General features: G+C 43.7%; 1 protein-coding gene across 2 annotated transcripts in view; it reads left to right on the top strand.

Annotated features, from left to right (window-relative positions):
* Positions 1 to 4,638: 4,638 nt before the first annotated feature.
* Positions 4,639 to 23,736, top strand: part of NMNAT3 (nicotinamide nucleotide adenylyltransferase 3) — an 85,037-nt gene continuing 65,939 nt past the window's right edge. The window contains exon 1 of one of the 2 annotated variants that reach the window (XM_024200199.3): positions 4,639 to 4,673. The gene's annotated coding sequence lies outside the window, so the exon portion shown is untranslated. Of the gene's footprint in view, positions 4,674 to 4,907; positions 5,214 to 23,736 lie in introns of those variants that run through there. The other variant, XM_024200200.3, reaches the window with a different exon arrangement.

Below are 23,736 nucleotides of genomic sequence, written 5' to 3'. Positions count from 1 at the left end.
CCTGTTAAACAGTTTCTGGCTGGGGGTGCAGGCTCTGGGGTGCGGCTTGGGATGAGGGGTTTGGGGTGTGGGAGGAGGCTCAGGGCTAGGGCAGAGGGTTGGAGTGTGGGGGGATGAGGGCTCGGGCTGGGGATGAGGGGTTTGGAGTGTGGGAGGAGCTCAGGGCTAGGGCAGAGGGTTGGGGTGTGGGGGGATGAGGGCTCAGGCTGGGGATGAGGGGTTTGGAGTGTGGGAGGGGCTCAGGGCTAGGGCAGAGGGTTGGGGTGATGGCTGTGGGGTGGGGCCAGGGATAAGGGGTTCACAGTGCAGGAGGGGGCTCAGGGTGGGGCAGAGGGTTGGGCTGCGGGAGGGTGAGGGCTCTTGCTGGGGGTGCAGGCTCTGGCGTGGGGCTGGGGATGAGGAGTTTGGGGTGCAGGCAGGCTGCCCCGGGGCTGGGGCCAGAGAGGAGGACTCCACAGTCCCCCAGCCCTCTCCCCCTCTGGCAGCACACTCATCCAGCACCATCACTGCATATGCTTCTAGAGGCCGGGCCCCTCTCAGGTCCAAGAAGTCCCCTCACCTCCCCTATAGTGGGTGCCGGGGGGGAGGGGGCTGCCATCACATGTGGGCTCCTTCCCTGCTGCAGCCTGCTGCCCCTCACCGTAGCCTCACGGGGGATGGGGCTGCCCCTTACTCAGCGTGGGGCAGGAGTGGTGGCTGCAGGTAGGGTGGGGGCATGGGTCACACGGTCGGACACTCACCCAAGCCCCAGAAGCTGCTCAGGTGAGGTTCAGACTCCATCTTCCGGACCCGCCATCAGCATCATTTCCCAGTGGGTGTAGGGGAGGGGAGGGCTGCCAATCATGTGTGTGCTTCCTTCCCTCCTCCCTCTGCAGGTGCAGCAGCCGCCTCAGCCTGCCACCGGCGCTGTTCTTGTGTTGTAGGCAGCAGCGGGTGGCGGTGGCAAGGGAGTGTAGCGCGGAGCTGCAGGATAGCTTCCCGCTTGAGGCAGGGATGCTCTGGGGCCCAGGGGAGGCACGCGGGGGCGGCAGATGGGGGCCAGGGGATGCTCCGGAGGAGGCACGGGGGGGGCGGCAGGCAGGACCGGGGGAGAGACCCGGCTCCGAACATTGGTGGAGTTGGGCTCCTGGGCCCTGAATATTCCTGGAGCCAGGGCACCATGGGCCTATACAACTTGCCGCCCCTAGGAAAGGCTATATAAGGTGGGGAGTGACATCATCTGCTGTTCTTCACTCCCCCACAACTGAATACTTAAGAGAAGCTCCGGAAGAAAAGGACTTGGAACAGGGGTGGGGAGTCCAAGCTGTAAAGCAAGTGCAGCTTGTGCCTTGAGAATCTGCAAGCCTGCTTGTATCATCAGTCAGGGTGAGAAACTGCTAATTCATAAACAATCTATCTAGTATGTTAGGCTTAGTTTGAGATTTTGTTTATTTGCTAGATAATCTGCTTTGATCTGTTTGCTATCACTTATAAATCACTTAAAATCTATCTTTTGTAGTTAATAAACTTGTTTTTGCTTTATTTAAACCAGTGTGCTTTTGAGCGAAGTGTCTGGGGACAAATCTCAGATTGGTTAACACAAGCATATTGTGCATATCTTTCTCACATTGAGGGGAGGGCAAACTTTATGAGCTTACTTTGTACAGCTTTCTGTACAGTGTAAGATGGTACAATTTTGGCTTTATACTCCGGGGGGGGGAGGGGTGCATGCCTGGGAGATGGGGGTTATCTTGCTGTAACCTCTCTATTGTTGGTTCATGCAGTGGCTGGTCAGAGAGCCTGCATGTAGTTGCAGTTTGGTGTGTTCCTGCCTATGTGAATGCTGGTGGGAGTGTAGGATCAGGAGTGGTCTACAGCTTGTCACAGCAGCACAGTGAGAGAGGGAGCCCAGGCTGGTGAGTCAGAGGGCTCAGTGGTACCCCAGTTCCAGGTAGCACCCCGGGGGGAACCCATCACATGTACTCCATCCATTTCACCTCCCTCCCCCAACCAAACACCTTTCTCTGTCCCTGTCCAGGAACTTGTCTCATGAGAGCCTATTATGACAAGAGATAGACCATCTCCTCAATGTAGGAGCCATAGAACCAGTGCCCCTAAATCTAGGAGGCAAAAGCTTTTACTCTCACTATTCCTGATACCCAAGAAAAAGAGAGGTTGGAGACCCATAATAGATCTCAGAGCGCTCAACAAATTTGTCAAGGCTCAGAGGTTCAAGATGGTCACTTTGGTGATGATCATTCCAGTGTTAGAAAAAGGAGACTGGTTCACGGCCCTCGACCTCCAAGATGCTTACTTCCACATTTCAATCATACCAGGTTACAGAAGATACCTCAGATTTACACTCGGCCAGGACCACTACCAGTACAAGACACTCCCTTTTGGATTCTCATTGGCCCCCAGAGTATTCTCCAAGGTCCTCTCTGTGGTGGAGACCCACCTACATTCCCAGGGCATTATGATCTACCCTTATCTGCACGATTCACTCCTCAAGGTGTGTTATCCATCAAAATCAGGAAGTCAAGAGCTAATATTTCTAATGTATAAAAACAAATGGGGGGAAAAACCCTAAAAAACAAGTAAAATCCAAAAAAACCTTTCAGATTTTATATGTTCTAAAACGTCAGAAAAAAGGCACAACCCAATTTTTTCCATGTAGGTCTCCTTTAAACAATGTGAAATTAATCCCTTTTGCATAAATTACAAAATAATATCTATAACTTCAGCTTCATGACTAAATTTTTATTTATATTAATTAAATTGAGATATCACCAGATTGGTATTGGAGAGAGGCAAATTTGAATGTAGAAAAAGAGGCAGTTGACAGGTAGAATGGGGCGGGATAGAAAGGCAGAATGGGTAAATGTTTTTTATTTTTAAATTTAAACCAAATAAATTGCCCCATTAGTAAACATTCTAAAGGAAATAAAGAATAGTTCTAAATGCTAAACACTAAATTTTAGTACATATAAAACTCAAATGTCTATAGCTATTATCTTCATAAGTGTTATTTTTTATAAATATTGAGATCTGATCACTAGAAGTACACCTTATCCACTTTTTATATAAAAGGTATTAAACAGGAGACAGGACAATGCAATTCTGAAATGTTCACATTGTATGTTACAGGTTGCACTATATGCTTTGTATTGGAAATCTTAGAGCTTGTGCAAAGGACAGCAAAGTACTGTATAAAAGTTAATACTTTGCTCTTTCCCATGCTTCCAAGGTGTGATTGTCTGAGCTGCTGCCCATCATGAATCATATTTGATACAGATAAATGACAAGGAATGTGACTGTGTGTGTGCAATAAGCTATTCTGAAAAATCACCAGTTCAGCTAGGAAAACCAAGAGACATCCTGGGATGAAAGAGCATCTCAATGGTAAACGTATTCAATGACAATGACCTCATACAAAAAGGGATGTTGAATTTAGACCCCAAAAGGGAAGTTGCTGTTGTTTTGGGAAGACACTAGAATGCCCTTACAGGTTCTGTACTTATGAAGTGTAAAAGTTGCATGATCCTGCTGACTAGGAAGGGAGGGAGGTGAACACCTTCCCCCAGAGAGAAACGTAAGAGGAACCAGGACTCCATTCCCCCTTCCCCACATTCATATATGCAAAAAGACCTGTCTGGCTGTGTTAGGGGGCCTCTGGGCACAAACTCTCCACACCCAGCAAATGCTACAGTGCTGCTGATGGGGGATCTGTGAAGCAGCCAGAGCTGCTACCAAACTCTCTGCCTGGACTCTGATCTTCCCCAATGACTCTTGCTACATTTTGAGACATTGGCTTCTCTGGCCTTTTGGAGTCCCCCAGGAGAGGTAGGAGGCATTGCCTTTTTCTCCCCATCCACGCCCCATTCAATCTACCCCATGTAAAGGCAGAGTGTGTGGAAGGGTGAGGGAGGTTAAACGAGACTAGTAGCAAGTGGCTCCCTTCCTGTAGTGCTTCAAACGTACAGCCCTATTACAAGGAGCAGAGAACTTCAGGGAAGAGTCCTGCCCCTTTCAAAGGTGACCCTTTGAGGGAACTTAAAGGGCAGGTAGCTCATTCAGAGGAGTAAAATCGCTCAGGTCATATACTGGATAAGTAGAGTAGCCAAGTAAAAGTGTCAGCGCTCATTCCTTGATGAGGGTGAGGAGGGGGCATTCCCTGGGGTTGGGGGTCTCCCTTGGCTTGTATGGGGGGAATCTCCCCAGGGCATGGGATGAGAGCTCCCTCGATATGTGGGGGGCAGGTAACCTCTCTGGCTTTAGTAGTGGGTGTTTGCAGGACTGGGGAGGGTGTTCCCTATAGGGATGTCTCCCTCAATAGCTGGGTGTATGAGGGGTTCACTGGGGGAAGTGTGGGATGTGTATGGAGGGAAGGACTCCTTGGGGGAAGTGGGGTAACTAGGGGGTTGTATAGGAGGAAGGGCTCCCCGGGGTGGGGTGGTCGCTGGGGGGTAAGATGTGTACACGTATGAGAGAGGTCACAAGGGGATATATAGGCGGCAGGGCGCCCTGAGCCTTGCTTGGGGGTATATAGCGGCAGAGCTCCCGGGGGGCGGGGGGGTTACGCCGCTCTCGGCGTTGCGGCTCCGGGCCCGCCCCGAGCCCCGGCCGGGCCGGAGGAAGGAGGCGGTGGCTGGGGGCGGGCGCGGCTGACGCTGACCCCGAGCCCCCCGCAGCGGGTAAGGGGGGAAAGGGGATGGAGGCAGCCCTTCCCCACCTCAACGGGGCCTGGAGCCTGTTTGGCCCGGGCTCCCCCACCCGGGCGGGCTCTCGTGCGCGCCTAGTCCCGGGTGACCCGCGTGCCCGCGCTTGTTGCGAGCGGCACCCACCCCCACCCTGTATGTCCCGGGCGGCGGCGGGAACGGGCCCATCTCCGCGCTGCCCCACGCCGAGAGCGCTGGCAGGGCCCGAGCGCCTGCGGCCCCAGCAGCTGCGATGGGCACCTCTGCGCCGCGGGCCCTGCCTAGGCGGAGGGCTGGTCAATGTCAGTTCAAAGTAACTTCCCGTCCAGGCCAGGCTCCGTTCCCGGCCATGTGAACGCCAGGCTGCTCTGGCCGGCACAGCACCTTCCTGGACATCTGCATGCACACGAGTTGGGAAATGGGAAACATCCCCACGCTGGGGAAGGGAGGGGGGTTATTCACAGACGTTATCCCCACCCTTCACATGCTTCCTCCACGGTGGCCTGTCTGTGCTGTCCGTTTTCCTTTGTAAAACAGGTAATTGCAGCGCCCTTGGAGGCGGTGATGCGGTTGGCTGTAATCCATAGTTTACCTGGCATGGCGAAGCCTAGTGGGTTGCTCTGTAGGATCCGTGATCAGGTTTTGATTGTTGACCTCGCTGGTTTTCTCGTAGTCTCTGCCACTTGTGTTTTGGTGACGGTTTTGAGAGCTGTGGCCCCTAATTAAAAGGGATTCCTCAACTTAATGTGGCATCTGGGTGGGAGAGGGGGTGGTCTGGGTTTGACCTCCAAGCCACAGAACATCTAGTGAACCTGCTGTCCTTGTAAGATCCTTCTTTGGAACTTTGATTAGTTCCTTGTCACCAGAAGAGTGAATGACAAATCTGATTATCTACCTTTAATGTTGCTTTTCAAATTTCCATGTGAAAAAATATTAGAGACTTCCTTTAACTGTCTTTGTGTGCTGTATGGGCCTGTGTTTTATTTTCACAGAGAATACGCAGGGATAACATGTAACATTGTTGGATATGGATGGTGTCAGTTGATCTTTCTCTGCCTGCCAGATCTGTGCTTAAGCCAGAGGAGAAGGAAAAGGAGATTTAGCTCTAGGGGGAAAAAAGGATGTACACCTCTACCTCGATATAACGCTGTCCTCGGGAGCCAAAAAATCTTACTGCGTTATAAGTGAAACTGCATTATATTGAACTTGCTTTGATCCGCCGGAGTGCGCAGTCCCCCCCTCCCCCCCCGGAGTGCTGCTTTACTGTGTTATATCCAAATTCATGTTATATCGGGCCGCGTTATATGTATATGTAAGAGGAGGTAAGGGTATAGTCTGATGAGGGAGTAGGTGTTTGGTCTGTGTTGCTGTTTAAATCTCTGTTTTGGATTTTTAAATGCAGGAAGATTAATTGAATTCTAGGCACTGTAAGAGGCAACATTTACTATCACTTTTAGCAGTAGTATCAATTTATCCCCACACCAAGATAAATAAACACATGCCTTTAAATTAAACAAGTGTAGGATATATTATCTGGAGCTGCAAAATACAGCATAAACATTTTCTTTAAAAAGGCACCAAAAATTAAAATTGGGGACTGGCCTGGATAGCTGAGGATGGCTAGATACAGTGTGAAAAAAGTAGGGCTTCGTAGCTGTCCACAAGAGAATGCCAGTGGGGGGGAACAGATTGCTCAACTCTTCTGCTTTGATTTTCTTGCAATATTTGGCTGTGCCTGCTTGCCTCCAGCTTTAAGAACTTCTGTTCTGTGATATACAACAACTGCTGCCTAATTTGATCACCAGTACTGATCTAATGCTCAATTGTAGAAGAACATTGAACTGTTTGGGGTTCTGTCTTTTAGTGATTCAATGAGACACAAAACGGAGACCCCGATTGCTTGTGGTCACTAAGTCTTCAATTATCCAAACATGCATATGATTAAAGTTATCAACATGCCCAAGTGTTTACAGGATTGGAACCTACAGATTATATGGAACTTTTTATAAGAGTAGAGATTAAGGCCTTAGTGTTTGGACCAAACTCCAACTTGGGTAATGACATTCTTCACACTCAAGTTTCCCCTGTAGTTACCACTGGATATACAATTTTTGCTTCGTGTCCTATGTGGTTTTGTGTCATTACTGTGTGCTGGTAAATGGATACTGCATTTAAACCAAAGGGTGAATAAAGTGATCCTTATACACATAGACTATAAAATGCTCTGGGATCCTTCAGGTGAAAGGTGTTAATATAATTCTTACTAATTCAGAAATGAACCCGTTAGCAGTTTTTTACTTCTAATTGTTTTTTTATTATTATCTGTATTGTGATAGCAGCTGGGAGCTTCATTGGATGAGGTCCTAGATTGTTCTAGATACTATGCAAACACAGGACAAAAAGAGAGTTCCTGCCCCAAAGAGCTAGCAATGTAACTATTGCCTATCTATAGTTAGGACTGTTTTTAACGTTTTGTTAGACAGTTGTCTAGGCGGCAAGTAGAACAGATAGTAGAACCCCACTCTGGCTCCTATTTTTGGGGAGCAAGGGTAGTTTGAAAAATGAAGGTAAATGATTACTAAGTGCTGTTTTCCCTGCAAACTTTCTTTTTCTTCTTCTTTACTTTTCTAACAGTAAGTGAAAGCAAACACAACCAAGAATCAGAACTGGGAAAGTGAAGAGAAAGTCTGGGATAGACACTTAAAACTTCTTTCACTAAACAAGAGTACTCCACCAGGGAAGTAGATCTCATCATGGAATGGACCACCCAAACACCCCTGCAGGAACCTGCTTTAATACAGAAAAAATAATCCCATTGATCGCACTCCCCTAGTTGTCTCCTTCCACCCCATGCTAGAACCCTTTCAGGGTATCATTATGCAGTTAAACAACCCATACTTGATGGTGACCACATCCTGAAAGAAATCTTTCTCAAACCCCCCCCCCCCCCCCCCCGCCCGCCATTTCTGCCTTCAAACAACCTCCCTCCCCCAACCTTGCAAGTTCTCCACAGATCAGGACACAGTGACTCAAAGCGGTTCCAGAACAACAGATGCAAAACATGCAGACATATCAATACTGCTCTGATGATCAGTACCCCCCCCCCCCAACACACCTTTCAAGATCCATGAGTCCTACACTTGCCTATCAGAACATGTGGTGTATCTCATCCAGTACATCAAAAGCCACAACAACTGTGTGGGTGAAGATAGACAATCACTGTGCTCTCGAATGAACTCATGGAAAAAATACATCCTATCACCTGTGGGCAAACCATTTTCATGAAGTGATCGCTCCATATCTAACCTCTCAGTTCTCACCTTCAAAGGAAACCTACACAATGCCTTCAAATGATGAGCCTGGAACTTAAATTCATTACGCTACTGGACATTAAAAACCATGGACTTAACAGAGACAGGTTTATAGCTCATTACAACACTCTGTAACATGCCCTACTACCTGCTAACCCTTAATTGCCCACTTCATTTTAAGTGGCCTCCTACAGCATGTGTAGATCCCCTTATGCTTAACAATCTGTCCCACCTTCTATTTAGCTTGGATACTTTGGTTACCTTTTCCAGTCCTGAAGAATTGCTCTGTGTAGCTTGCAGTGTTGCCCATTCCACCAATATAAGTTGGTCCAATAAAATACCTCATCTCACCTACCTTGGTCTCACTGAGGAAACAATCAAAATAATAGGGAGCGGGGGGGAAGTTGGAATTGAAGTTTGCATGACATAACTATATAGCAGGCAGTGGATAGAGAATGGATTGGGACTCAGAAAACGTGGATTCTGTTCCTGACTTGATCTCTGGCGTGCCAACCACTCCATGCCTCAGTTTCCCCATCTGTAAAATGGTGATAAGGACTTCTTTGGAAAGTGCTTTGAGATCTACTGATGAAAAGAGCTAGATGAGACAATGATATATTCAAACAGTATTGCATTTTTATAGTTTATATTATTATGTATCCCAATTCATGGAAAAAGTTTTAAATATTTAGGTTGGTATTTTCAAAGAAGCTAAGGGAGTTTTAAAATACAATGGGAGTTGGGAACCTAAATTCCTTAGGCTCTTTTGAAAATCCCAATCTCAATTATTTTAGTCAGCAGTCTGTGTACAAATAAGCACACCCGACAGGCAAGCAAAATATGTTAGAACATAGATATGCCACCAGAGGGATTTTTTTTTTATGCCCAGATTGTTTTGAAATCTCTGATTGCTTTGATTATTGTTTACTAGTTGAAATTCTAAACATACAGACTTGTGTGCATGGAGTAGGGGGGAAAAACAATTTAAACTATTGATTTGAACAGCAGGCTTGATGTACAAAATACCTAGCCCTAGTGGGAGAACTTTTGCGTGTTTATGTTTTTGCATGGTGCTCTGATTACCCAAAGTCTTAATCACAAATTTCCTATTAATTGTGATATTTTACTTTCAAGTTCACCTAGGTGTTACTGAATTTTACAATTTTGTTTAAAATAGCACCAATAATATGTACAATATTAGCTCAGACGCTCAAGTCTGGTATCCTGCCTCTGGCAGCAGCCAATAGTTGAAACTTCAGAGAGTGATGAGAAAACCCATAATGCTTTTAGCAAATTGTACAGTTCTGTATATGGGAGAATAATTCCTCCTTGGTAGCTAGTGGTGGTCAGTTTACACCATGGAGCATTAGAATGATAACCTTTCTTAGATTCTTTTTTCTGTTCTATTTGAATTCTTTATTTCAGTGGAAGACACCAGGTATTTGACTGGGAGACATTTTTTAATGACTAGACAATAAATTGTCAAGAGGTAGTTTCTCCCAGCAGAACAGGTGCCTTAGCATTATCTGGTTTTTTAAAGGCTGAGTCGTTAGATGAGTTGATCTCTCTTCTGTGTATCCCTTGTGTTCCTAGCATCTATAGCATCCCTTTGTTTCCTTTTATTCCCCTGTTGGTCATTCTTTATCCATTTGTTGTCTCGTTTTATGCTTAGATTGTAAACTGGGGCAGGACATAGCACAGAGAGGTACTGGTCCGTGACAGGGGCTTCCAGACATTTCTGTAATAGAAGTAATAAATAATAATAATGTGTGTAAGACTTGATTTACTATAATATAGTCAGACGCTAATGCACTTGGCCTATTTTTTCATGCCCCTAATATTAATAATACTTTGCAAAATAATATATTAATGTAATGCTTGCTTTTCCTATACAAGTGTTTGGTTACTACTGGCAATGCAGAGCTAGTTACCTATGTTATTTCTAAGGAAGAAATTAAAAATAATTTTAAATAGGAAATAAGTAATTAGCAATTAAAATATCATGCTAATAAAAAACCCGTAAATGTAAAATGTGAGCAAACACTTATCACATTTTGAAACTGGAAAGTGAGTGAAGAAAGCATTGGGCTTTTAAAAAGTTTTGGAGTATATTGTCACCTACAAAAATCCGTTGGAAATTCTGTGTGTTACTGTGGGATTTTTGTATGTGCTGATAGGATGTAGAATATTTGCATATGGCTTCCTTGCTGAGTGTTCTACAGTATAAATTCCTGCTGCTTGCATTAGGTTGCTCCATGTTGTAGCTAGATTCACCAGCAAAGCTGGTTTGGGTTAGCTGTTGTGCTTCTTTACCATTTTTTCAAGTCATTATTTGTAAGTAGTTTGTGCTTTCGTAACTAATTTTGGCTTCACCAGTGCTTAAAATGGGGGCGGGGAGAGAGGAAGAGGCACTAAGCATCACAGATGTAGCAAAATGAATAAATAAGCTCAAACCTGTTACTGAAAGATACACTTTAAACTCTGTTTTACCAAAAATGCTGCTTCCAGATTAGGATAACCCCCCCACTTTTTTCAGATCACTTTAAGTTCTGGCTTTCACCCAGGGGTGCTGGAAAAGGGCGAGTAACAGAGGAAGGGGGTGTAGAGGAGTGAATGGGGGGGGCAGGGTCTTGAGAGAAAAGGGGGGTGTGGGGAGAAAGGCCAGCATGAGATGGCGGGGCCATGGTTCAGGTGCTGGCGCTCCCCCCCCACTTTTAGGGAGTTTCCGCCGCTCCTGCTTTTACCCCAAATAAATTTATTTTGCTAACTCTAAAAGAATTACAAGTTAGGTAATAGAACTGTTTTATTTCTGAACTGACCATTCTAGTGGAATTGTGGAGGGTTTTTATAATTGAGCCTCTAGTAGTTTGAAAATGGAGATGCTACTTTGGCTAAATTGGCTGATCACTTGGCCTGGGAATACTGGCATCACAGGTTTTAGTCATGCATGTAACTTTTTCCTTAACATTAATGATTGCTACTTGCAGGGCACTGTTAATCGTGTGCAACGAACAAGCGTATGTTTAGGAGTCAAGATAGATATCTCATTCAGTACCCTCTGTGGACTTTGTTCTCTAGTCCTTGTGCAGGCAAAACTCTAATACTGCAGGATCGGGACCTATGTAGGAAGAATAGAAGCAGCTCTGGTTTAAGTGGGTGGGAATATCAGGAATTGTTGCATAAGTAATCATGAAGGCTTCCGTGCTGCAAATTGTGCACAAACAGACTCCCAGCACAGTTTGTTTGATTGATCGACTTTTGTGAGGCTTCATGAACAGCGAAGGGTCTGCCTATGGGCAATGCATAGTGGGATCCAGGAGTAACCAAACTGCTTACATTGCCACCAATAAGCATAGATCATGGAAAGGCTCTTGTGGCTAGCCTCGATTTGACTCTTTTCGTATGTAATTATGGGTTAGTAAATTTCCTCTACTCTTTGTTAAGTAGATAAATAAAAAAGTGAAACTGTGTAAGTATACAGTAATACATGACATACTCAAATTATATTGTATTTTTATATTTTATATAATTACAGTAAAAGGCATAATTTTAAAAAGTAACAATTTATTAGAGCAAATGTGTGAAGTCCTACTTTACTGCAGAAAAAGTAGAAAGACCCTGAGGAGTTCCTTTTTAACACTGAAAACATAAATAATATAAATGAATTGAGATAAGGGAAATATGATCTTGACAAAGGCCCTGACATTGCATACACTTTGAAGCATGTTTAATTTTATGCACATAAGTTCCTTGAATTCAGTGGGGCTTCTCTTGTTAATAAAGCTGCCCACGGGCATAAGATTTTGCAGGATCAGGCCCCAAATCGGGAAATCTGTGTGAAGACACTGGCAACCACAGCACGCTCAACTGAGTGCACCTGTGCAGTCCCATTAATGGGATGCAGGGGTCTGTGCTGGAATATCCCACTGTGGATTTGGTAGTTAATTAATTTTTGATGAATTATTTAATGTGTGAATTTTTGTGAGCGAATACAATATTTATAACTAACATGAATTAGTTTTAGTACACACATGTAATGATTTTATGAACCACATGGGCTGTTATGAGATGCTTTGTTGCTGTGTAATGTCAATGAAAATTTGCCAGTTTGATGACTTTGATGTCAGTTCTTTCAATGGCATAAAGAGGATAAAGAACTTAATTTTTTTTTTAAATCCAGGTGTGGCTTGCATTTCAGAGGAGAAAAGTTTTTGATAAAAGGACAAAACAAATTTAAGTGACATTTTTAAATGTTTATTTCAGAAATGTAATAACAATGAACACTCCCACAAGATTTAAATTTTCAAACTTAATTCAAGAAATTAATATATTTTCCCTTGTTTTAGAGTTTAGCTAGCCTGGTATTTTTAAATTAAAAGAAAATAATGATGCTGCAACTGAATTGAAATGATGCAAAGAAGGCACATTGATGCATCTGTGGCAGGGAATCTGCCTTTGATGTAGCTTCTAATGTAGTAATCTGAAGAGCAAAGTACAACAGTGTGATTTGAAGGGGCGCCAGCTTGAGGGGAGGAGCAGGCAATTCCAAAGTGGCTAACTCCCTCTGTTAGCACCTCAGGCATTTGAAATTCATGGTAGGGAGACATATTGCAGCTTATCTGTAAGGCACCATGCCCATGGATATGCTGCTGCCAGCTGCCGTTTGCTCAGAAAATTACTGCTTAGACCAAGAAAGGACATTTTAAAGCTTAAAGCCAAGAAAAATGGAGGAACCCCCCAAATAAAGCTCCACCCCCATCTCATGTGCTGAGCAAGAAAACTATTTACATAACAGATGTATTTTCAAGATGACAAAATCTACATGCCTGTCTCTGTCACTCTCTGCATCTAAATGCCAGGGTTAGTCTCCACAGTCGAATGTGAAAAAGCCCAGATGATCCCCTGTGTTCTTACATGGTCACTGATTTGGAGAAGACTAGGATCTGTCAGAATAACAGGCCCAGAGTTTTATCTGCAGCTGATAAAAACTATGAACAGAGTGTTATATGCTTTGACGATACGCCCAGGAGGTGGGGTCTGCTTTGTATTTTAATAGGCTGTGACTGATAATTGATTATTATATCCTCAACTGCCATGTCATTTTTAAATAGAGGGAAAATGAAACCAAAAGAAATGAAGTGCACTTAAGTCACTGGCATTTCACAGAAGCATGGTCAGTTAAGTGGTTATATGAATGGTATCTTGAGAGTGTCTGTGTCTAATATTTATACCAGCCTTGCAAAATTCTGCTTGGCCGCGGTCAGTATTTTGTCGATGGGCAAATAGAATATTCTGTACCACTGAAATAAACAAATGTACTTCATCTATATAACTATTTATATTATGCTAATCACCAAAGTATCTAGGTGTGGATCCACTGGTAAATTTTCATGACAGTTATGCAGTACTGCCCTGGACAAAAGCACATGCTAGCAGGAATATATCACCTTGAATATTTTTTGTTGTGGAGATGTTCCCATAATTTTATTGTGTTAGGATGGGTTGATCAGCAATTGGCAGTATTTTTTAAGGGGGTTGTGTATACCAGGATTTTTAGCCAAATTTTCCTGTGAGATTGTGGGAGGATCAATGAGATTTTATATTCTTTAGCCAACTTTATTGCCTAAAAATGTAGCTTTGGGACATATTACCCGCTGGCGTAAATCAGTGTAACTCTGCTGTCTTCAGTGAAGCTGCACTGACCTACACCATCTATAGATTTGGCCCTTTAAGTTCATGAGGTAGGTTGTGATCTCATACCTGTACAAATCTAATTTTAGTGAAGTTACTCCAGATTTCCCCCAGTGCAATACGATCAGAATCTTGTCCTATATTTCTAGAATTCATTTTTTTCTGGCTTGTCTAGAAAATTTAATGTAATCTAAGGGTCAAACTGGCCCTCATTGTGCAAGTATCAATGTCTTGTCCTTCAGTTTACTAACTTTACTGCATACTTGAAGGTTCATACATTAAACTGCACTGCTCAGCACTGTATTGTACATTCTAATAATTAATGAGAAATGGCTCGAGTTACTGATCGTTTCAGCAGAATTTACTGTGATCATCTGTAACATCATCTATTATTGATGTATTGCAGGAATATAAGCAATACAAGAAGAACTCACAGGGATTCCCTAATGAAACTTATAATCATTGTTTTATCTTAAAAGCTATTTGATATGGAGAGAGTGTGTCCTCCACATTTTTAAAGGTGTCAGCATGTCTTCTTTGTACAGCCACATGCTTTACCAGATTCCTCAAAGTGACCCTTTCAACTTGTTCAAGCGTAAATTTGACCAGCTGTACCACATCTCTTGAAGGATCCTGAACTTTATGAACTATGTACAGCCTCGCCTATAGCGTAGCTGCTTTTCGAGTGTAAGGTGGCATTTGGGGACAACTGGCACATAGCGAGAGAGAACAGGAAGTTTTGGCATAGGGAAAACCCCCTATGCTAAGTGCCGTTGGATTTTTATTGGCAAACAGGACCCTAATTGGCAAGGACTCATTCTAACGAACCATACAGAACTATGGGATGGAACTTAGTCTGTCTGCTATATTCTAGTAAGGTGTGAACCTGTTGTTCAAGACAGTTCAGGTATTTCAAGCTTGATTCTTAGAGCACTAAGTCATCCCCTCTGTCAGTAAAAACAACACCTGAACTTCAGTTATTTGTTCTGCAGCAGCAGGCTAACAAAATCTCTGACCACAGCGCTGCACTTACTCCGAGTCATGGTCCTCGAAGATTGATAACAAAGAACCAGAAGGATATGTTGGCTTTATCTGATTAGAAGCACAGCAAAAGGCAGTGACTTCCCCCCACCTAAATTGATGGGGAAAATTTTAAATATAAAACGTCTAAAGATGTTTGCAAAATTCTTTTTGTTAAAATCAAGCTTCCTTAATTTTTTCACTAGCTTTAAAAAAAAAAAAAAAAAAAAAAATGTGTGTTATGTTATAATATTTTTTATTTTTTTTATAAAAAAAAAAAAAAAAATCCTTCCTCCTTACATAATTTGACTTGCTCATGCTGAATAACTATTTTTTATTTCAAATTTTTTTTTCTTATGCACACCATCATGGTATGAGTGGGCAAGTAGATTTTTGTGCCTGGGCTGGTAAATTTTCAGGATGGTTTTGCAAGGCTGCCCTACCTGCAATGTAGTCCAAAAGAGTTACTGATAAATGTTAATTGTAACCAATCATAACCTTCTATGAAGTGATTTTTTGAATATCAGAATTGGAATACCCTGAAAAGTACATTTTTGAATGAATATACAAAACCGTTTACTGTGGCGATACTTGAGCCTGTATATAATAATGGTCTCTTAACAATATTGTTACTCTCAAGCTTGCATCCTTATTTTTCTTGTAGTTAAATATAAAGGGGTTTTCATACTACAGAGCCAAATTATCAAAGCTATAATATCATCGTAGACAATAAAGTACTTTAAAAAAATCCTTTTAAATCTCAAACCTGACATGCATATCTCTTCCTCTGATCTGTTGCTTTAATTACCCTTACTTCTACTGTATTTGTGAACTATTTTTTTCTAGCATTCCTAAAGTACATTTTTTTTATTTTATATTTTTTCTAATGGGATTTCAGGCTCCTAGACTTTAATGTGATGCTTTGAGGCACACATATCTCCTATATATGATACCTGGGCAGTAAGCAGCTGAATGGGCTTATGCTCTGCTGTCTTGCAGTTTTTAAGCAATGTAGCAGCAAATAACTTTAAGCATATGAAGACGGTTTTGAAGTCCAGCAGTTATTTGGAAAAAGAACTACATGGGAATGTAACCTTTATCTTAAATGATTGTCTGCCATTTTTGTCAAGCAGCAGAGCAGACTTGAATGTGGCTTGCTGTGCGGTAATTGCACAACCATAAAATGCTACCATGCAACTTAATATTTCTGTTTCTTGTTGAATAAAATGGTCTGGCTAGCAGATCTGCAAATGCCAGGTTTTCTTGTTTTCATTGCTTCTCACCTTTTAGCAAGAGCGGTTTAAAAGAAAAGTTTTTCCAGTGACAAGCCATAATTTAAAAAATGATGGATGCATAATAGGGTATAACAGCTAGAGATTTTTTTAGGACACATTTGAATAGTTCTATTTCCAAATTTTACTGTAGAAAAATAGTAGAGTGAATCTACAGCTATACACTGCAATTCTGTAGTCATACCGCTCTGTGCTGTGGTCCTATATGTTTTAGCCAACTAATTAGGGCCATGCTTGGTTGAATATTTGGATGGGAAACTAAGTGTCATGGAAACTGTTTGGCAGTTCAGCAGGTGGGACTCTTCACTTTGTCAGTACTGAATCAGAGCCCTGGTATATTGTTAAGGGGCACTGGACTGTTGTATGAGACATAAAACATGAGTTCTGAACCTTTGTGTCCATTAAAATTCACATATTACTTTTTGTAAAAGTAGGGGTGTTTCCTGAGTTCTGATTTCTCCAAGGTAATTAAATTCTACCTACCTGCATCTCTCCTGCACTTTCAGTTGAATAGAGTATTTTTCTTCATTTCTTGTCTTAAATTTCTGTGTAGTGCTACTGTACATTGTTAAGTAGCTACTGCAGAACTGATTGCATTTAAGTATGGAGTAAAGCATTCTCCTAACTTCCCTTACAGGGATGTTTGGATGAGCACTTAGATAATGAATGTGTTTAGAGATCCTCAGATGAAAGGAACTGTATTCTTACATATTTAAGCTTTAGTTTAAACCATAAATAAATGTAGTAGTTTTAAATCGGGAAGAAGGGTAGAGTGGGGGACTTTAGAAATAAAATCATTATCTTAGAAACCACATCTTGAACAGCTTTGAGGCTATGTATCGACTAAGCCTAACATCACCCCTGGGAGGTAGCTAAATATTATTATCCCCATTTTATAGATAGAAATGGATAAGGATGTGAATTTCTGAAGTGCTGAATGACTGATGTTTCCATTAAAGTCAGTGGGAGCATTGCAACCTCAGAACCTCTGAAAATAAGCCCATAAATTATTGTAAGGTTCATGGTCGCATAGGTACTCTGTAACATAACTAGTGATAGAACCCAGAGCTCCTGACTGTATTCCGCTTTATCCACAAGGTTATCCTCCCCAACTGTTTGTATTATTTCCCATAGAACTCTCTTAGGCTACGTCTTCACTACCCGCCGATCCGGCGGGTAGCAATCGGTTTATCGGGGATCGACTTACCGCGTCTCGTGAGGACGCGGTAAAATCGATCCCTGATGGCTCTACCGTCGACTCCGGAACTCCACCTCGACAAGAGGCGGTAGCGGAGTCGGCGGCAGCGCGGCAGCGGTCGACTTTCCCGCGTCTTCACCGCCAGGTAAGCCGACCTAAAATACGCAACTTCAGCTACGGTATTCACGTAGCTGAAGTTGCGTATCTTAGGTCGGAAGTCCGCTGTAGTGTAGACCTAGCCTTACACTGTATGTGTGACTGGCTGGTAAGTATCTCCTCTTAGACGCCTGCAAAACAAACAAAAAACATGTATCAGCAGTTAAAATTGTTGAATTACTTGTGCACAACTTCCCTCAAAAGGACGTATTCCTCTCTGACTTTCAATACTAAGATATGTAGGAGAGGGGGTGCAAATTGTATCTTTTGCTGAAAACCATTAATGGCACACCCATTTAATCGGAGCAGTTGCTGGGGAATAAATTCAGCATAGTTGATTTCACTGACTAAACACTGTAGAGATGTTGTACCTGGTGATGTTTGCAAACCTATTTACAGTAACTAACAGGTGCAAATTGGTGTTTGTTGACTTATAGTTAAATTGGTGCAGGCTTTTACTAACTTAATGCTACATCCCTGCCATTAAACAAGTGAAGCAATGTACTATTCAGAACTGTTTTAATGGTTTATACAATGCATATTTTTATGTAATACATGAAATAAGTGTCAGCCTCCTGGCACAAAGTGTAAGGATTTGACAGCTGAGATGGTCATTTAATTGACTAGTTTATTTCTACTCTGTGTGACTAGTTAAGGCAATTCTACTGTATATGCATGTAAATAAACTAGTTGTTTTAGATTTATTGAAAGTTTAAAGGTATTTGAAGCCATATCAACAACAGAACTCAGTACATTTTAAAAGAACATGTGTCTACATTGGGGTGACATAAGGTTGATTGCTCAAGAGAAATTTGTGGTGTTTAAAGTTCTTTTTCCTGATCTTGGTACTGGAAGATTTTTGCCATGGATGTAAAGAGTCAGAGCTTGGGGTTTTTTTTTCAGGAGAAAGAGATGTCTAGTCAGTTGCACTGCAGGTTGAACAGCTTTTGTAGAACTTATGATCCATTTCCATTCAGGCCTAGAGCCTTCTCAGTAGTTTCTAAAACAAGCACGTTTGTTTTTCAATTCTTTAGCTCCATCAGCACAGCTGAAATAGTCCCCGTTGGGGAAAAAGTAAATTGCCCAGCCTTGCCTTGAATCTGGAAGATCAAATCCTTCCTTTTTATAATAGTAGTTAAAGTTAACATTTCCCTTGTATTTGATTTCTCTCAGGAGCTTAGATGAAAAGGCAGTTAACACTCTTCATCCTGTTCTCTTTGCTAATACTCTGCTTGATTTTAAGCCATTAGCTAATTAATGTCATGCAGAAAGTTGTGTGAATGTGTGCCTTGTCTACACCTGAGAATAACCTCATCCAGCAGTCAGTCTAGCTATACGGGGGTCCCCGGTATACATCTCCCCCTTATCTGTTGTTTCGGATATCCGTCGCTCATCAATACAGGAACGTGTTCCAATTTACGTTGGTCCTGATCTGCATATCTATCGTTTGCACGGATAGGGACTGACATGAATTGGAACATGTTCCCCTATTGTACAGTACTGTACTTGCCTCCACCAGCTACGTTCAAGGCTTATTACCTATGGAGGACGTTCTCCACGCTGATTAAGGAGACAGCAGGTGAAGGAAAACCCAGTGTAAAGGAGTTTTTTTGAAGTCCTACAACATCTTGAACAGCATGGAAAAAATTGACACGTCATGGGAAGAGGTCCCTTTGCAACATATGAACGGCATTTGGCGCCGTGCATAGCCAGATGCTGTCCTCAACTTTGTGAGATTTGATGCCATTCCTGCTCTCAAGCAAGAAATTGTCAAGTTGGCGAAGGATGTCGGCTTCGAAAAGGTGGAGGAGGAGGATGTACAGGAGTTGTTGGAGTCTCATGCTGAGCAAATGACAAATGAGGAACTGATTGAGCTGGACTAACAACGGATATCTGAAGAAAGCAAGGATGATGATGACGACGTAGGGCAGGAAGCCAGGAGTCTGACAAGAAAGAATCTCTCCCGTTTCTTTGGATTGCTGGATGAGATGACGGAAATCCTATAGAGCAGTGATCCTTTTCATGAATGGTCTGCCAAAGTCTGCAGGGCTCTCAATGACGCAGTGGCTTGCTACAGGGAGATCTATCATTCAAAGATTCATGCAGAATAGCAGATGTTGATAAAATCCTTTTTTAAGATTTCTGCAACCAAAAAACCAGCCACGAAAAAGCCAGCTCAAGAAAACCCAGCCGCCACCCCTACCTAAATTTAGCGTAATTGACACTGTTTTATACTCTATTACTGTATTGTATTTACTATATTAAAATGTTCTATGTGTTTGAACGGTGTTAGTAAGGTCCTTCATTATTTTATTCAATGTTTTATATGTAAAATGTGTACCTAAGGACCTGTCATTGTAAAAAGGCACACTGTTTAGGTGAAAAGAGCATTGTCATAGGCGAGTGTGGTGAAGTTGTGAATGCATCCCCCCCAATTCCATTATTTCTTATGGGGAAAAATTCCTCGGTATACATCGTTTCAGTATCCATTGCCCTTTTCAAGAACGCAACTCCAGTGTATAGAGGGAACCCCCTGTATTAGTGCCGATCTCTATGCATAGACAGCTTCAAGAAAGGATAACACTAACTCAATTGGTGCAAATCCTTGCCTGCCTTGTTCTGTGTTTAGGGGTTGGCACTGGGTCAGATACCCTGACTGCTGAATCAGGGCTATTCCTGTGGCCATGTCTACACTACAAAATTTGGTCAGCTCACATTATGTCAGCATACATCTGCTGAAGTTTGTAAATCACTCAGACATGTGCATACTTGACTACTTGCATCGGCATTGTGCATGCTTACCTTGAGTGCTTGTGCATGGCTGGAGTACCCACGGAAAAAAATTACAGGTGCTTAGCACCCACCAGCAGCCAACCTTCCTCCCCCCCCCCACTCCTGCCCACTGATGGCCCCGCCAATCAACTCCAGGAGCCGCTGGGAGGAAGGGGGAGGAGCGGGGACAGGGTGTGCTCGGGGGAGGGGGCGGAGTGGGCGGGGGAAGAAGCGGGGTGCTGCCTAGGGGGAAAGGGTGGAGTGGGGGTGGAAATGGGGTGGAGCAGGAGTGGGAAGAGGCAGGGCGGGGGTGGGGACTTGGGGGAAGAGGTGGAGTAGGGGCGGGCCTGGGGCTGAGTGGGGGTTGAGCACCACCAGGAAAAATTAGAAGCTGGCACCTGTGCTGGAAGGGACCTTGAGAGGTCATCTATTCCAGTCCCCTGCACTCATGGCAGAACTAAGTATTATCTAGACCGGGGTTCTCAAACTAGGGGTCGGGACCCCTCAGGGAGTCGCGAGGTCATTACATGGGGGGTCTTGAGCTGTCAGCCTCCACCCCAAACCTCGCTTTGCCTCAAGCATTTTTAATATATTTAACACCATTATAAAGTGTTTTTTAATGTATAAGGGGGGGTCGCACTCAGAGGCTTGCTGTGTGAAAGGGGTCACCAGTACAAAAGTCGGAGAACCCCTGATCTAGACCATACCTGACAGGTGTTTGTCTAACCTGCCCTTAAAAATCTCCAATGATAGAGATTCCACAACCACCCTAGAATGTCTTCGGGGTCAGTTTACTGAGGGACAGCAAAAAACAATTCAAGGTAGTTGGTGGTCTTGGAGCTGCAGATGGTGGAGTGCTGCTTCTGGGCCTGAGAAATGAGCACTGATTGGTGGGATTGCATCATAATGTAGATTTGGGTCAACGAGAAATGGCTGCAGAACTTTCAGATGCAAAAAGCCACATTCCTAAATCTGTGTGCCGGACTTGCCCCAGCCCTCCAGGGCAGGGACACCAAAATGAGAGCTGAACTGACAGTGGAGAAGGGATTGGCGTTTTATTCCTGGGGGAATTCTGTACCAAAAAATTAAAAATTCTGTGCACAATATTTTAAAATTCTGCATATTTTATTTGTCAAAATAACACAATGTAATCATGCCAGTTTCAATAATTTTGGTAATTTATTTCAAATGTCTGTCAGCAAGTATGTCGGTAACAATACAGACAACAAAAAAGATTCAGGAAATGTTTTATGACAAATAGATTGCTTACTAGGCATATTAATATAGAACTTTGAGTAATAATTAAGGCTACATTTTAGTCACTGGTATTTTTAGTAAAAGTCATGGACAGGTCACAGGCAGTAAACAATAATTCACAGCCTGTGACCTGTCCATGACTTTTACTATATACCCCTGACTAAAACTTGGGGGAGTGGGTCTGGGGAGGGAAGCCCGGGTGCTGCGGGGGGAGTGGCAGTATGCGGCCTGGGACCCCCGCTGGTGCTGGGGAGGGGAGGGGCGCAGGCAGCAGCGCAGGGCCTGGGACCCCGGCTGGTGCTGGGGGGAGGGGGGCCGGAGGAGGAGAGGGTTAGTGGGGCCAGCAGGTTCCCTACCTACCCCTTTCTGCCTCCCTACCTTCTTTGAGATCGCTCCTTTTCTAGCAGGCCAATATTGGTTGCAGTTGTGAGTGCCTGCCTCCATGACAGTCAGTTGTGGTAGCTGCATGAGGGTGTGGTCAGGGTGCTTGCCTGTAAGCAGGAGAGGCTCTCCTCTCCCTTCTCCCTCTGCTCAGTATGTGGTTTGTAGACCCCATTACACTGCTTCTTGTGTCCTGTTGCCTCACAGGTATTATGAAGGGGAAAAGCTGCCTCCAGGGTGGAGATAGAGCAGCTGATTCCTGACTTTGAACAGCTAGACACAAGGGCTATTACAAGAGCCCAACTTGGAGTTGTGTGGTTGAAGAAGGTAGGAAAGAGCACTTTAATGATCAGCCACGATAATGTTCTGTATGGGTGTTTTCTGGGCGTAGAGCTTTGGATGCTGCTAAGAACTATGTAATGCTTGTTGTACGTTTATAAATGTGACTAGGTGTTTTCCCGAAGCTATGCATTATGTGATGCTTGCTATAAGTTTACAAGTACTGTTTGCCTTGACTACCGCTATGCATTATTGCAGTATTGGTTGTGAAGTAATAAAGATAATTTGATTCTCCAAAAATAGAACTTTGAGTGTGTGTGTGTGGGGAAACAGTGTGGACAACCAATGTGCAACACGCCCGCTCCCCTCCCCCGGCAATGTTATACAATTTTTTAACATAACTTAACGGGTGAAAATATAAAATTAGAAAGGAAATGAACATTAGTACATTTGAGTACACAAATATAGTCCTTTGTACATATACGCCAACCGTGCTTCTCACAGGTCAGTGTACGTAAACTGTTTTCCTTGCTGTCGCCTGGCATGGAGTGGAGGGGTAATGATGTGCACTGGGATGTCACGTGGTATGTTATGGGAGTGTAGGGAGCAGCGACCATGGTGTTCTCTAAGGCCTGCAAAGGGTGGAAAGTCTGGATTTTTAGACCTGTAGGTCAATCAGGGTCTGCAGCATTTGGGTTTGCTGCCTCAGAAGACCCATGTCCTGATGCATTTCCCTCTTCTTGTCTTGCTGGGACTTCTGGGCCTTTTTCTTGTCCTCCCTTTTTCCATGTTGTCAGACACATTGGCCTTCCAAGCCCTTTGATCACAGTCCAGACAGCAGTGGCTCGAGAATCTTGCAGAACATGTCCTCCCTAGTCCTCTTCTTTCTATTTCTCCTGTCCCCCGGCCTAACTCAATAGGGGAATAAAAAGCAGATGTCAGCTCTACCTCAGTTTGTTGTATGGTATGCAGTTCCTTGTAGAAGCGGCAGGTCTGCTTCATAGCATGAGATCTGTTGTTGGCCTCTTCAGCCTTGTGGTATGCCTGGCAAAGTTCCTTTGCTGTCACGCGGCACTGCTACTGATCCCTGTCTTACCCCTTTGCCTGCATCTGCCATGCAATCTGGTTGTAGATGTTCACGTTTCTATGGCTGGTCCGTAGCTGTGTTTGCACAATCCTTTCTTCACACAGACCCACGAGATCCAGTACTTCCTGTTTACTCCAGGCAGGAGCTTGTCGCAGTTGGGCAGTTGCACACAAGGGTGAGCTGCTAGGTGTACTCACTAAGGTGGGCAATTAGGAAAAGGCATTTCAAAAACATGCGAGGGGGCAGGGATTGCATCTGTTCTCTGTGACCTCGAGGCAGTGAAGTTTAAAGTTGTGACTTTAAAGCAGTCACTGTCGCAAGGAATGGGGCACTGTGGGACAGCTGCTGGAGGACCTTTAGGGTCAACACAAGTTATATAGTATCTACTCCTGAGGGCATTCTGTGCCAAAAAAGTAAAAATTCTGCTCTCAATATTTTAAAATTCTGCAAATTTTATTTGTCAAATAAATGTGGAGGCTATCTGGGTGCGGGCGGCTCACTGGGGGATCCAGGTGTTTGTGGGGGATCTGGGTGCAATGGTAATGGGACTATGCAGCGGAGTCCAGGTGAAGGTGATTGGGGCTCGGTGGGGGGGCTTAGTGGCGGGTCCAGATGC

The sequence above is a fragment of the Terrapene carolina genome, unplaced genomic scaffold (genome assembly GCF_002925995.2).
Source record: "Terrapene carolina triunguis isolate 2854851 unplaced genomic scaffold, T_m_triunguis-2.0 Scaffold88, whole genome shotgun sequence".
NCBI lineage: Eukaryota > Metazoa > Chordata > Testudines > Emydidae > Terrapene > Terrapene triunguis.
This window is presented reverse-complemented; position numbering and strand designations above follow the sequence as displayed.